The sequence below is a fragment of the Pristiophorus japonicus genome, chromosome 22 (assembly GCF_044704955.1).
Source record: "Pristiophorus japonicus isolate sPriJap1 chromosome 22, sPriJap1.hap1, whole genome shotgun sequence".
Lineage (NCBI taxonomy): Eukaryota > Metazoa > Chordata > Chondrichthyes > Pristiophoridae > Pristiophorus > Pristiophorus japonicus.
This window is the reverse complement of record NC_091998.1, coordinates 69,944,310-69,959,422: the sequence shown is the minus strand read 5'-3', so window position 1 is coordinate 69,959,422 and position 15,113 is coordinate 69,944,310. Positions and strand designations below refer to the sequence as shown.

Genomic DNA, 15,113 nt, shown 5'->3' with positions numbered 1-15,113 from the left:
TACCCACCAGTACTGTACAACAGTGTTATACAGTGACAGACCTGTAACCACCAGTACTGTACCCCAGTGTTATAAAGTGACAGACCTGTACCCACCAGTACTGTACCCCAGTGTTATACAGTGACAGACCTGCACCCACCAGTACTGTACCCCAGTGTTATACAGTGACAGACCTGTACCCACCAGTACTGTACCCCAATGTTATATAGTGACACACCTGTACGCACCAGTATTATACACCAGTTTTATTCAGTGACAGACCTGTACCCACCAGTACTGTGCCCCAGTGTTATACAGTGACAGACCTGTGCCCACCAGTACTGTACCCCAGTGTTTACAGTGACAGACCTGTACCCACCACTACTATACCCAGTGTTATACTGTGACAGACCTGTACCCACCAGTAGTGTTCCCCAGTGTTATACAGTGACAGACCTGTACCCACCAGTACTATACCCCAGTGTTATACAGTGACAAACCTGTACCCACCAGTACTGTACCCCAGTGTTGTACAGTGACAGACCTGTACCCATCAGTCCTGTACGCCAGTGTTATACAGTGACAGACCTGTACCCACCAGTACTGTACCCAGTGTTATACAGTGACAGACCTGTACCCACCAGTACTGTACCCTTGTGTTATACAGTGACAGACCTGTACCCACCAGTACTGTACCCAGTGTTATACAGTGACAGACCTGTACCCACCAGTACTGTACCCCAGTGTTATACAGTGACAGACCTGTACCCACCAGTACCGTGCCCCAGTGTTATACAGTGACAGACCTGTACACACCAGTACTGTACCCCAGTGTTATACAGTGACAGACCTGTACCCACCAGTACTGTACCCCAGTGTTATACAGTGACAGACCTGTACCCACCAGTACTGTACCCCAGTGTTATACAGTGACAGACCTGTACCCACCAGTACTGTACCCCAGTGTTATACTGTGACAGACCTGTACCCACCAGTACTGTACCCCAGTGTTATACAGTGACAGACCTGTACCCACCAGTACTGTACCCCAGTGTTATACAGTGACAGACCTGTACCCACCAGTACTACTCCTTGTTTACCTACCACAGGCTCGAATGATTTGTTCTGTGCATGGCGGGCTTTTACCGGGGTTCCCTGCAGCTCAGTGTCCTGCTCCTTCTGAAGGTGAGGAGGGATGAAGTCATCGAGTGTGGGAGCGGCCATGGTGTCGGAGTAGGGTGCTGTGACTGGAGGAGTTTGCTTCCAGATGGTTCCATTTGCTTGTTCCTCCAGCTGGACACATGTGTGCTTGGAAACCAGGAACATTTTGGGCTGGAACGTGGGGCCATCCTGGGGAAGTTACAGAATTAGAGGCATCTCGGCAGTATGTACATGAACATACTGTCTGCAATTCGGTCGCCCGTTCAGAGGGGAGAGACAGACCACCGTGGGGGAGGCTCACTGGGGTTCACAGACCTCCCACAATTTGCTGGAGTCTCCAGGAATGAAAGATTACACTCAAGCCCATAATCCAGTCCCATACTTCCAGTGCAGTACCGAGGGAGTGCCGCACTGTCGGAGGGGCAGTACGGAGGGAGTGCCGCACTGTCGGAGGGGCAGTAGTGAGGGAGCGCCGCACTGTCGGAGGGGCAGTACTGAGGGAGTGCCGCACTGTCGGAGGGGCAGTACTGAGGGAGTGCCGCACTGTCGGAGGGGCAGTACTGAGGGAGTGCCGCACTGTCGGAGGGGCAGTACTGAGGGAGCGATGCACTGTCGGAGGGGCAATGCTGAGGGAGCGCCGCACTGTCGGAGGGGCAGTACCGAGAGAGTGCCGCACTGTCGGAGGGGCAGTACTGAGGGAGCGTCGCACTGTCGGAGGGGCAGTACTGAGGGAGTGCCGCACTGTCGGAGGTGCAATACTGAGGGAGCGCTGCACTGTCGGAGGGGCAGTACTGAGGGAGCGCCGCACTGTCAGAGAGGCAGTACTGAGGGAGCGCCGCACTGTCGGAGGGGCAGTACTGAGGGAGTGCCACATTGTCGAAGGGGTAGTACTGAGGGAGTGCCGCACTGTCGGAGGGGCAGTACTGAGGGAGCGCTGCACTGTCGGAGGGGCAGTACTGAGGGAGCGCCGCACTGTTGGAGGGGCAGTACTGAGGGAGCACCGCTCTTTCGGAGGGGCAGTACTGAGGGAGCGCTGCACTGTCGGAGGGACAGTACTGAGGGAGCACCGCACTGTCGGAGGGGCAGTACTGAGGGAACACCGCACTGTCGGAGGGGCAGTGCTGAGGGAGCGCTGCACTGTCGGAGGGGCAGTACTGAGGGAGCGCCGCTCTGTCAGAGGTGCAGTACTGAGGGAGCACCGCACTGGATGAGACGTTAAACCAAGCCCCTGTCTGTTCTCTCAGGTGGATGTAAAAATCCTATGCCCATTATTTTGATGTCGAGTGGGGGAGTTCTCCGCGGTGTCCTGAACAATATTTGATTTGAGGGTATGAGTGGCCGAGGCTGTCCGCTCCCTCGGACACTGCCTCCTTTCCGCTCAGGTATCGCTATGAAACTCAGAGGCCCAGGCCGAGCGGTCCTTGGTTCATCCCCCGACACCATGTGTTTGCAAATTGTCAGCAATGAATCATGACTGAGTCGAGCAGCGAGGGGCTGGAAGGCCCAGGAACCTCCAGCGGGACACAGCCCAGGGCATGGAATGCCAGCAAATGTGCTCAGACCAGTGCTCTCATAGCTCAGACTTAAATCGCAAAACCGGCCATGTATGTATGCTTGGACTTACTAGCCACCAGGTGGCGCCACTGTCAGAGGTCATTGGGCTGTACGCACGTGTGTGCGGCCCAGGTATAAAAGACCAGCCATCTTGTAATGTAATCAATTTGGGCCCGAATAAAGCAGAGCCAGGTTTGTACCTGTTCGGAGTTTACAGTATTCAATCTATCGAGTTATTGCATACACAACATTTATATCCCCCTTTAAGATATTAGTAACAGTCTTTTTACAAATTGAGATGGTCCGGGGCTTTCCGCTCCCGAGTTGATCGTCTCAGTTTAACTCCAGCCTTGGGTGAGTGTTCTGAGTCTGTTATGACTGGGGGCTGGGGCCGATCTGATGGGAGTGGCAATGACCATGTCAGTGATTGAAAGTCCAGATTTATTGATGACAGCGGAGTCCTCTGATGACTGAGGGGAGGTTGGTTGGTCACTGATTGTGTCTTCCTCAGACTGTTCCGGTTCATCCGTGTGCCACAGCTTTATCTGATCGACTTTTTTCCTGCATGTCTGCCCATTCTGGAGCTTGACGATAAACACTCTGTTACCCTCCTTGGCCGTAACAGTACCGGCGATCCACTTGGGACCTTGACCATAATTCAGTCCATACACAGGATCACTGATAGAAATATCGCGTGACACAGCAGCGCGATCATGATCCCTTGCTGACTTTGACGTCTGTATTTGACACAATTATTCAAGTCAGGATGGACAAGAGAGAGCCTGGTCTTGAGATCTCTCTTCATCAATAGTTCAGCAGGGGAGACCCCGGTAAGCATGTGGGGTCTTGTCCTGTAACTAAGCAATATGCGTGACAAGCGAGTCTGCAGTGAACCTTGAGTTACACATTTCATATTCTGCGTGATGGTTTGGACCGCACGCTCTGCTTGTCCATTGGATGTCGGTTTGAATGGTGCTGACCTCACATGTTTGATACCATTGAGTTTCATGAACTCTTGAAACTCCATACTGGTGAAGCAAGATTCGTTGTCGCTTACAACGATGTTGGGCAGACTATGTGTAGCAAACATGACATGAAGGCTCTCAATGGTAGCTGTGGATGTGCATGATTGTACACTGTATCTATTATATATGTAAACTTGTAAATACCTTGTTTAACCACCAGAGGGCTCATCCCCTGGAGTCCCAAGGGATCCCACAATCCCTTGGGAGCACAGGTACTTCAGGAGGCCTCACAGGCTGGAGAGGGACTCTGGAGACCTGCAATAAAAGACTATGGTCACACTTTACTTTGAGCTCACAGTACACAACAACTGGCAACGAGATACAGGTGACGAACCCCACTGCAATGATGCAGAGAACTGTGGGCATCCTGGAGAAATTTTCGGAGGGAGATGATTGGGAAACCTTTGTGGAGCGACTCGACCAATACTTCGTGGCCAACAAGCTGGAAGGAGAAGCGAACGCTACCAAATGAAGGGCGATTCTCCTCACCGTCTGTGGGGCACCAACGTACTGCCTCATGAAAAATCTGCTCGCTCCAGCGAAACCCACAGAGAAATTGTATGATGATTGTGCACACTGGTCTGGGAGCATCTGAACCCGAAGGAAAGCGTTCTGATGGCGAGGTACCGGTTCTACACGTACAAGAGGTCTGAAGGCCAGGGAGTGGCGAGCTACGTTGCCGAGCTAAGACGCCTTGCAGGACATTGCGAATTTGGAGCACATGCTCAGGAACTTCTTTGTACTTGGCAATGGCCATGAAGTAATAAAGTAATACTTCGCAAACTCTTGACTGTAGAAACCGCAACCTTGAGTAAAGCCATAGCGATAGCCCAGGCGTTCATTGTCACCAGTGACAATACTAAGCAAATCTCTCAGCACACGAGTGCTGCTACAAGTACTGTGAACAATGTGATGTTGTTTTTGAATCGTAGCGTACAGAGCAGGTCACACATATCTGCAGCTGCACATCCACAGATTACTCAGAGTCCACCATCAAGGGTGATGAATGCAAGGCTATTAACACCTTGTTGGTGCTGAAGGGGTCCTCAAGGGAGATGGCACCATCAGAATCTGTGGTGATTACAAAGTAACTATCAATCGTTTCTCCCTGTAGGATCAATACCCACTACCAAAGGCAGATGACCTTTTTGCGATGCTGGCGGGAGGAAAGACGTTCATGAAGCTGGACTTGACCTCGGCCTACATGATGCAGGAGCTGGAGGAATCATTGAAAGGTCTCACCTGCATCAACACGCACAAAGGTCTTTTCATTTACAACAGATGCCCGTTCGGAATTCGATCAGCCGTGGTGATATTCCAGAGGAACATGGAAAGCTTTACTGAAGTCGGTCCCGCGCACCATGGTCTTCCAGGATGCCATCTTGGTTACAGGTCAGGACACCGTCGAGCATCTTAGTCGAGGAGGTTCTTAGTCGACTCAATCACGTGGGGCTCTGGTTAAAACGCTCAAAGTGCGTTTTTCTGGCGCCTGAAGTGGAGTTCCTGGGGAGAAGAATTGCAGCAGATGGCATCAGGCCCACCGATTCGAAGACGGAGGCAATCGAGAATGCACCGAGACCACAGAACGTGACGGAGCTGCGGTCGTTTCTAGGACTCCTGAACTACTTTGGGAACTACTTACCGGGTCTCCGCACACTGTTAGAACCACTGCACACTTAATTGCATAAAGGAGACGAATGGGTATGGGGTAAAAGCCAAGGAAATGCCTTTGTAAAAGCTCGAAAACTGTAATGCTCAAACAAATTGCTTGTGTTGTATGATCCATGTAAGCGTTAGGTACTAGCATGTGAGGCGTCATCATACAGTGTCGGGTGTGTATTGCAACAAGCTAATGAGTCTGGAAAATTGCAACCGGTTGCTTATGCATCCAGAAGTCTGTCTAAGGCTGAGAGAACCTACAGCATGATTGATAAAGAAGCGTTAGCGTTTGTTTATGGGGTGAAGAAAATGCATCAATATCTATTTGGGCTCAAATTTGAATTGGAAACTGACCATAAGTCACTGATATCCCTCTTTTCGGAAAGCAGGGGGATAAATACGAATGCATCGGCCAGTATCTAGAGATGGGCGCTCACATTGTCCGCATACAACTACGCCATCCGCCACAGGCCAGGCACAGAAAACTGCGCCGATGCTCTCAGTAGGCTGCCATTGCCCACCACGGGGGTGGAAATGGCACAGCCAGCAGATCTAGCCATGGTTATGGAAGCATTCGAGAATGAGCAATCACCTGTCACAGCCCGACAGATCAAAACCTGGACAAGCCAGGAACCCTTACTGTCCCTAGTAAAAAAAACGCGTGCTTCACGGGAGCTGGTCCAGTGTCCCAATAGAAATGCAGGAAGAAATAAAGCCGTACCAGTGACGCAAAGATGAAATGTGTTTACAGGCAGACTGCCTTCTGTGGGGTAATCGGGTCGTGGTACCCAAAAAAGGGCAGGGACACTTTCATTAGTGATCTCCACAGCACCCACCCAGGCATTGTAATGATGAAAGCGATAGCCAGATCTCACGTGTGGTGGCCCGGTATCGATGCGGACTTGGAGTCCTGCGTGCACAAATGTAACACATGCTCACAGTTAAGCAATGCACCCAGCCACTAAGTTTATGGTCGTGGCCCTCCAAACTGCGGTCTAGGGTCCATGTCGACTATGCAGGCCCGCTCTTGGGTAAAATGTTCCTAGTGGTTGTAGATGCGTACTCCAAATGGATTGAATGTGAGATAATATCAGCAAGCACGTCCGCTGCCACCACTAAAAGCCTGCGGGCCATGTTTGCCACGCACGGCCTGCCTGATGTCCTTGTGAGTGACAACGGGCCATGTTTCACCAGTGCTGAGTTCAAAGAGTTCATGACCCGCAATGGGATCAAACATGTCACATCTGCCCCGTTCAAACCAGCATCCAATGGTCAGGCAGAGAGAGCAGTGCAAACAATCAAGCAGAGCTTGAAGAGGGTAACTGAAGGCTCACTGCAGACTCGCCTATCCTGAGTCCTGCTTAGCTACCGCTCGAGACCCCACTCACTCACTGGGATTCCACCCGCTGAACTGCTTATGAAAAGGGCACTTAAGACAAGGCTCTCGTTAGTTCACCCGATCTACACTATCAGGTTGAGAGCAGGCGGCTTCAACAAAGTACATATCATGATAGCGCAAATGTGTCACGCGAAATTGAGATCAATAATCCTGTATTTGTGTTGAACTATGGGCAAGGTCCCAAGTGGCTTCCCGGCACTGTCGTGGCCAAAGAGGGGAGCAGGGTGTTTCGGGTCAAACTTTCAAATGGACTCATCTACAGGAAACACTTGGACCAAATCAAACTCAGATTCACGGACTATCTTGAACAACCCACCTTGGACCCTACCTTTCTTGATCCCCCAACATACACACCAGTGGCAACCGGCACCACAATTGACCACGAAGCAGAACCCATCATCCACAGCAGCCCAGCAAGACTCACCACACCAGGCATCCCAGCAAGGCCAGCTGCACAGCAGCCCAGTGAGGGCCCAACAAACGACTCACCAAAACCAGCATTTGCACCGAGACGATCAACTAGGTTCTACTATTGACTTTGGGGGCGGAGGGGGGGGGGGTGGGGGGGAAAGAGAGAATGTTGTTATATATATAAACCTGTAAATACCTTGTTTAACCACCAGAGGGCTCATCCCCTGGAGTCCCAAGGGATTCCACAATCCCTTGGGAGCACAGGTATTTAAGGAGGCCTCACAGGCTCGAGAGACTCTCTGGAGATCTGCAATAAAAGATTAAGGTCACACTTTACTTTGAGCTCACAGTGTCTGGTCAGATTCTTTATTCATACACTACACTATCTGTTATGTATTGAGAAAGAGTCAGACTGAACACTGTGAGCTCAAAGTAAAGTGTGATCTTAGTCTTTTATTGCAGGTCTCCAGAGTGCCTCGCCAACCTGTGAGGCCTCCTTAAATACCTGGGCACACGAAGTGTCGTCAGCGGACGAGAGCACTCGGACGTCGTCCCAGTTCCAGCGTATCTTTCCCAGCCAGCTCCTGCCGAGCAGTGTGGGGCCATCGTCCGGTACCACCTAGAGTAATAGCTTGTGCACCGCTCCATCGTAGGAGACCTTTATAGTAGCACTGCCGATTACGGGAATCAGTTCCTTTGTGTAGGTTCTTAGTTTCATGTGAATGGGAGTTAAGACTGGTCTTGAGGCTTTGCTGCACCACAATTTTTCGAGTCTTTTTGCTCATGATGGACTGGCTCGCACCTGTGTCCAGCTCCATTGACACAGGGAGTCCATTTAGTTCAACATTCAGCATTATCGGGGGACACTTTGTGGTAAATGTGTGCACCCCATGTACCTCTGCCTCCTCGGTCTAAGGCTCTGGTTCGTCGTGATCCGCCATGGATCTGTCCTCCTCTGCAACAAGTGGTTTGCAGGATTAACAGGATTTACAGCTCGCCTGCACATACTTTGGAGGTGTCCCATTGTTCCACAGCCCTTGCAAACGTACCCTTTGAATCGGCATGAATGAAAATGATGATCACCCCCGCAGTGCCAACAAGGTGTTACTGGCCTTGCATTCATCACCCTTGATGGTGGATTCTGAGTCATCTGCGGACGTGCAGCTGCAGGCATGTGTGACCTGCCCTGTACGTTACGATTCGAAAACAACATCACTTTGTTCACAGTACTTGTAGCAGCACTCGTGTGCTGAGGGATTTGCTTAGTATTGTCACTGGCGGCAATGAACCCCTGGGCGATCGCTATGTCCTTACTCAAGGTTGGGGTCTCTACCGTCAAAAGTTTGCGAAGTATTGTTTCGTGGCCAATGCCAAGTACGAAAAAGTCTCTGAGCATGTGCTCGAAATGTCCTTCAAATTCGCAATGTCCTGCAAGGCGTCTTAGCGCGGCAATATAACTTGCCATTCCCTGGCCTTCAGACCGTTTGTAGGTGTAGAACCGATACCTCACCATCAGAACGCTTTCCTTCAGGTTCAAATGCTCCCGGACCAGTGTGCACAAATCATTGTATGATCTCTCTGTGGGTTTCGCTGGAGCAGATTTTTCATGAGGCCATATGTTGGTACCCCACAGACGGTGAGGATAATCTCCCTTCGTTTGGTACCATTCTCTTCTCCTTCCAGCTCGTTCGCTGCGAAGTATTGGTCGAGTCGCTCCACAAAGGTTTCCCAATCATCTCCCTCCGAGAATTTCTCCAGAATGTCCACTGTTCTCTGCATCATTGGGTTCATTATCTGTATCTCGTCGCCAGTTGTTGTGCATGAAACATAGAAATTAGGTGCCGGTGCAGGCCATTCGGCCTTTTGAGCCTGCACTGCCATTCAATATGATCATGGCTGATCATTCAAACTCAGTACCCCTTTCCTTCTTTCTCTCCATACCCCTTGATCCCTTTGACCGTAAGGGCCATATCCAACTCCCTTTTGAATATATCTAACAAACTGGCCTCAACAACTTTCTGCGATAGAGAATTCCACAGGTTAACCACTCTCTGAAGAAATTTCTCCTCATCTCAGTCTGAAATGGCTTACCCTTTATTCTTAGACTGTGACCCCTGGTTCTGGAACTCCCAAGGAATGGGAACATTGTTCCTGCCTCTAACCTGTCCAATCCCGTCAGAATTTTATATGTTTCTATGAGATCCCCTCTCATTCTTCTAAACTCCAGTGGATACAAGCCCAGTTGATCCAGTCTCTCCTCATATGTCAGTCCTGCCATCCCCGGAATCAATCTGGTGAACCTTCGCTGTACTCTCCCAATAACAAGAACGTCCTTCCTCAGATTAGGGGACCAAAATTGAACACAATATTCCCGGTGTGGCCTCACCAAGGCCCTGTACAACTGCAATAAGACCTCCCTGCTCCTATACTCAAATCCTCCAGCTATGAAGGCCAACATGCCATTTGCCTTCTTCACCGCCTGCTGTACCTGCATGCCAAACTTCAATGACTGATGAATCATGACACCCAGGTCTCGTTGCACCTCCCCTTTTCCTAATCTGTCACCATTCAGATAATATTTTGTCTTCCTGTTTTTGCCACCAAAGTGGATAACCTCACATTTATACACATTATACTGCATCTGCCATGCATTTGCCCACTCACCGAACCCGTCCAAGTCACCCTGCAGCCTCTTAGCATCCTCCTCACAGCTCACACCGCTACCCAGTTTAGTGTCATCTGCAAACTTGGAGATATTACATTCAATTCCTTCATCTAAATCATTGATGTATATTGTAAATAGCTGGGGTCCCAGCACTGAACCTTGCGGCAACCCATTGGTCACTGCCTGCCATTCTGAAAAGGACCTGTTTATTCCAACTCTCTGTTTCCTGTCTGCCAAGCAGTTCTCTATCCATGTCAATACATTACCCCTAATACCATGTGCTTTAATTTTGCACACTAACCTCTTGTGTGGGAGCTTGTCAAAAGCCTTTTAAAAGTCTAAATAAACCACATCCACTGGTTCTCCCTTGTCCACTCTACTAGTTACATCCTCAAAAAATTCTAGAAGATTTGTCAAGCATGATTTCCCTTTCATAAATCCATGCTGACTTGGACCAATCCTGTCACTGCTTTCCAAATGCGCTGCTATTACATCCTTAATGATTGATTCCAACATTTTCCCCACCACCGATGTCAGGCTAACCGGTCTATAATTCCCCGTTTTCTCTCTCCCTCCTTTTTTAAAAAGTGTATTACATTAGCTACCCTCCAGTCCATAGGAACTAATCCAGAGTCAATAGAATGTTGGAAAATGACCACCAATGCATCCACTATTTCTAGGACCACTTCCTTAAGTACTCTGGGATGCAGACTATCAGGCCCTGGGGATTTATCAGCCTTCAATCCCATCAATTTCCCTAACACAATTTCCTGACTAATAAGGATTTCCCTCAGTTCCTCCTTCTCGCTAGACCCTCGGTCCCCTAGTATTTCCGGAAGGTTATTTGTGTCTTCCTTAGTGAAGACAGATCCAAAGCATTTGTTCAATTGGTCTGCCATTTCTTTGTTCCCCGTTATAAATTCACCTGATTCTGACTGCAAGGGACCTACGTTGGTCTTCACTAATCTTTTTCTCTTCACATATCTATAGAAGCTTTTGCAGTCAGTTTTTATGTTCCCTGCAAGATTCCTCTCATACTCTATTTTCCCCCTCCTAATTAAACCCTTTGTCCTCTGCTGAATTCTAAATTTCTCCCAGTCCTCAGGTTTTCTGCTTTTTCTGGCCAATTTATATGCCTCTTCCTTGGATTTAACACTATCCCTAATTCCCCTTGTTAGCCAAGGTTGAGCCACCTTCCCCGTTTTATTTTTAGTCCAGACAGGGATGTACAATTGTTGAAGTTCATCCGTATGATCTATAAATGTTTGCCATTGCCTATTCACTGTCAACCCTTTAAGTATCATTCGCCAGTCTATTCTAGCCAATTCACGTCTCATACCATCGAAGTTACCTTTCCTTAAGTTCAGGACCCTAGTCTCTGAATTAACACTGGAATTCTCCACCTTAATAAAGAATTCTACCATATTATGGTCACTCTTCCCCAGGCGGCTTCGCACAACAAGATTGCTAATTAGTCCTCTCTTATTACACAATACCCGGTCCAGGATGGCCAGCTCTCGAGTTGGTTCCTCGACATATTGGTCTAGAAAGCCATCCCGAATACACTCCAGGAAACCCTCTTCCACCACATTACTACCAACTTGAAGAACGAGTCTGACTGAATACTGTGAGCTCAAAGTAAAGTGTGACAGTCTTTTATTGCAGGTCTCCAGAATGTCTCTCCAACCTGTGAGGCCTCCTTAAGTACCTGTGCTCCCAAGGGATTATGGGATCCCTTGGGGCTCCAGGGGATGAGCCCTCTGGTGGCTGTAAGGAGTGTATACAAGTTTACATATATAACAACATCCACTTGGAATAAGCATCCACCAGAACTAAGAACATTTTCCCAGGAAGGGACCTGCAAAGTCGATGTGGATCCTGGACCATGGTTTAGATGGCCACGATCACAGACTCAGCGGCGATTCCGCTGGTGCTTTACTAAGCTGCATGCAAGTGTTGCACTAATACACACATGATTCCAGATCGGAGTCAATTCCAGGCCACCATACCTGAGACCTGGCAATGGCTTTCATCATGACAATACCGGGATGCGTGCTATGTAGATCATGCACAAATTTCTCTCTGCCTTTCTTGGGCATAACAACATGATTACCCCACAGTATACAATCTGATTGAATGGATAGTGCGTCTTTGCGACGGATGTAAGATTTGATCTCCTCACACATTTGCTTGGGTATGGCAGACCAATCACCACTAATGATACAACGTTTCGCAACCGATAATATCGGGTCCTGGCTGATCCAGGTCTTAACTTGTTGGGCCGTGACAGAGGTTCCTTCACTTTCAAAAGCATCCATGACTAACAGTAGGTCCGTCGGTTGTGGCGTTTCCAACTCCAGTGTGGGCAATGGCAGATGGCTCAATGCATCGGCACAATTGTTAGTGCCAGGTCTATGGCGAATGACATAATCATAGGCAGATAATGTCAGCGCCCACCTCTGGATGCAGGACGATGCATTGGTATTGATACCTTTGTTTTCCGAAAACAATGAAACGAGTGGCTTGTGATCTGTTTCCAGTTCAAACCAAAGACCAAACATGTATTGATGCATCTTTTTACACACAGGCTAGTGCTTCTTTCTCTACCATGCTGTAGGCTCTTTCCGCCTTTGACAAACTTTTTGAAGCATATGCAACAGGTTGTAATTTGCCCGACTCATTAGCTTGTTGGAGCACGCAACCAACTCCATATGATGAAGCATCACAGACCAATACTAGATGCTTACACGGATCATAATGTACCAGCAGCTTGTTAGAGCAAAGCAGATTAGTAGCTTTCTCAAAAGCTCTATCCTGAGATGCACCCGAAATCCAGTTGTCGCCTTTTCTTTGCAGTATATGCAGTGGCTCTAATAAGGTGCTCAATCTAGGTAAGAAATTACCGAAGTAGTTGAGTAGACCCAGGAACAAACGCAGCTCCGTCACATTCTGAGGCCTGGGTGCATTTTTGATGGCCTTGGTTTTCGAGTCCGTGGGCCTGATGCCGTCAGCAGCAATTTTCCTCCCCAGGAATTCGACTTTCGGTGCAATGAAGACACACTTCGAGCGTTTCAGTCTGAATCCCACTTTGTCCAGATGATGTAGAACCTCTTCCAGGTTGTTCAGATATTCGGCGGAGTCAAGACCGGTGACCAGGATGTCATCTTGGAACACGACAGATTTGGGGACAGACTTCAGTTGACTCTCCATGTTCCTCTGAAATATGGCTGCAGCCTAGCGAATTCCAAAAGAGGACCTGTTGTACATAAACAGTCCTTTATGAGTGTTGATGCACTCTTCGACGTGTAGACCAGCTCCTGTGTCACTCCAGCGGCAGTCGGTGAGTCGGAGAGTCAGAGAGGCAGTCGGTGAGTGGGAGAGGCGGTCGGTGAGTGGGAGAGGCGGTCGGTGAGTCGGAGAGGCAGTCGGTGAGTCGGAGAGTCAGAGAGGCAGTCGGTGAGTGGGAGAGGTGGTCGGTGAGTTGGAGAGGCAGTCAGTGAGTCGGTGAGTCGGTGAGTGGGAGAGGCAGTCGGTGAGTGGGAGAGGCAGTCGGTGAGTGGGAGAGGCAGTCGGTGAGTGGGAGAGGCAGTCGGTGAGTGGGAGAGGCAGTCGGTGAGTGGGAGAGGCAGTCGGTGAGTGGGAGAGGCAGTCGGTGAGTCAGAGAGACAGTCGGAGAGAGGGAGAGGCAGTCGGTAAGTGGGAGAGGCAGTCGGAGAGTGGGAGAGGCAGTCGGAGAGTCGGAGAGACAGTCGATGAGTGGGAGAGGCAGTCGGTGAGTCGGAGAGGCAGTCGGAGAGGCAGTCGGTGAGTCGGGGAGGCAGTCGGTGAGTCGGAGAGGCGGTCGGTGAGTGGGAGAGACAGTCGGTGAGTGGGAGAGGCGGTCGGAGAGTCGGAGAGGCGGTCGGTGAATCGGAGAGGCGGTCGGTGAATCGGAGAGGCGGTCGGTGAGTCAGAGAGGCAGTCGGTGAGTGGGAGAGGCGGTCGGAGAGTCGGAGAGGCAGTCGGAGAGTCGGAGAGACAGTCGGTGAGTGGGAGAGGCGGTCGGAGAGTCGGAGAGGCGGTCGGTGAATCGGAGAGGCGGTCGGTGAGTCAGAGAGGCGGTCGGTGAGTCGGAGAGGCGGTCGGTGAGTCGGAGAGACGGTCGGTGAGTCGGAGAGGCGGTCGGTGAGTCGGAGAGACGGTCGGTGAGTCGGAGAGGCGGTCGGTGAGTGGGAGAGGTGGTCGGTGAGTGGGAGAGGCAGTCGGTGAGTCGGAGAGACAGTCGGTGAGTGGGAGAGACAGTCGGTGAGTGGGAGAGGCAGTCGGTGAGTCGGAGAGGCAGTCGGAGAGTCGGAGAGACAGTCGGTGAGTGGGAGAGGCAGTCGGAGAGTCGGAGAGACGGTCGGTGAGTGGGAGAGGCGGTCGGTGAGTCGGAGAGGCGGTCGGAGAGTCGGAGAGGCAGTCGGTGAGTGGGAGAGGCAGTTGGATAGTCGGAGAGGCAGTCAGTGAGTCGGGGAGGCAGTCGGTGAGTCGGAGAGGCAGTCGGAGAGTCGGAGAGGCAGGCGGTGAGTCGGGGAGGCGGTCGGTGAGTCGGAGAGGCTGTCGGTGAGTCGGAGAGGCTGTCGGTGAGTCGGAGAGGCGGTCGGTGAGTCGGAGAGGCGGTCGGTGAGTGGGAGAGGCGGTCGGTGAGTGGGAGAGGCGGTCGGTGAGTCGGAGAGGCGGTCGGTGAGTCGGAGAGGCGGTCGGTGAGTCGGAGAGACAGACGGTGAGTGGGAGAGAAGTCGGTGCGTCGGAGAGACAGTCGGTGAGTCGGTGAGTCGGAGAGGCGGTCGGTGAGTCGGAGAGGCGGTCGGTGAGTGGGAGAGGCGGTCGGTGAGTGGGAGAGGCGGTCGGTGAGTCGGAGAGGCGGTCGGTGAGTCGGAGAGGCGGTCGGTGAGTCAGAGAGACAGACGGTGAGTGGGAGAGAAGTCGGTGCGTCGGAGAGACAGTCGGTGAGTCGGTGAGTCGGAGAGGCGGTCGATGAGTCGGTGAGTCGGAGAGGCAGAGAGGCGGTCGGTGAGTCGGAGAGGCAGAGAGGCGGTCGATGAGTCGGAGAGGCGGTCGGTGAGTGGGAGAGGCAGTCGGAGAGTCGGAGAGGCAGTCGGTGAGTCGGGGAGGCAGTCGGTGAGTCGGGGAGGCAGTCGGTGAGTCGGAGAGGCAGTCGGAGAGTCGGAGAGGCAGTCGGAGAGTGGGAGAGGCAGTCGGAGATTCGGAGAGGCAGGCGGTGAGTCGGGGAGGCGGT

At 51.1% G+C, this 15,113-nt stretch overlaps 1 long non-coding RNA gene across 1 annotated transcript in view; it reads right to left on the bottom strand.

Moving 5' to 3' along the window:
- Positions 1-1,103: 1,103 nt before the first annotated feature.
- The window catches only part of LOC139235142 (uncharacterized), a 41,456-nt gene continuing 27,446 nt past the window's right edge, over positions 1,104-15,113 (bottom strand). The window contains exon 3 of the long non-coding RNA XR_011588423.1: positions 1,104-1,329. This is a non-coding gene — a long non-coding RNA (uncharacterized lncRNA). The remainder of the gene's footprint in view (positions 1,330-15,113) is intronic.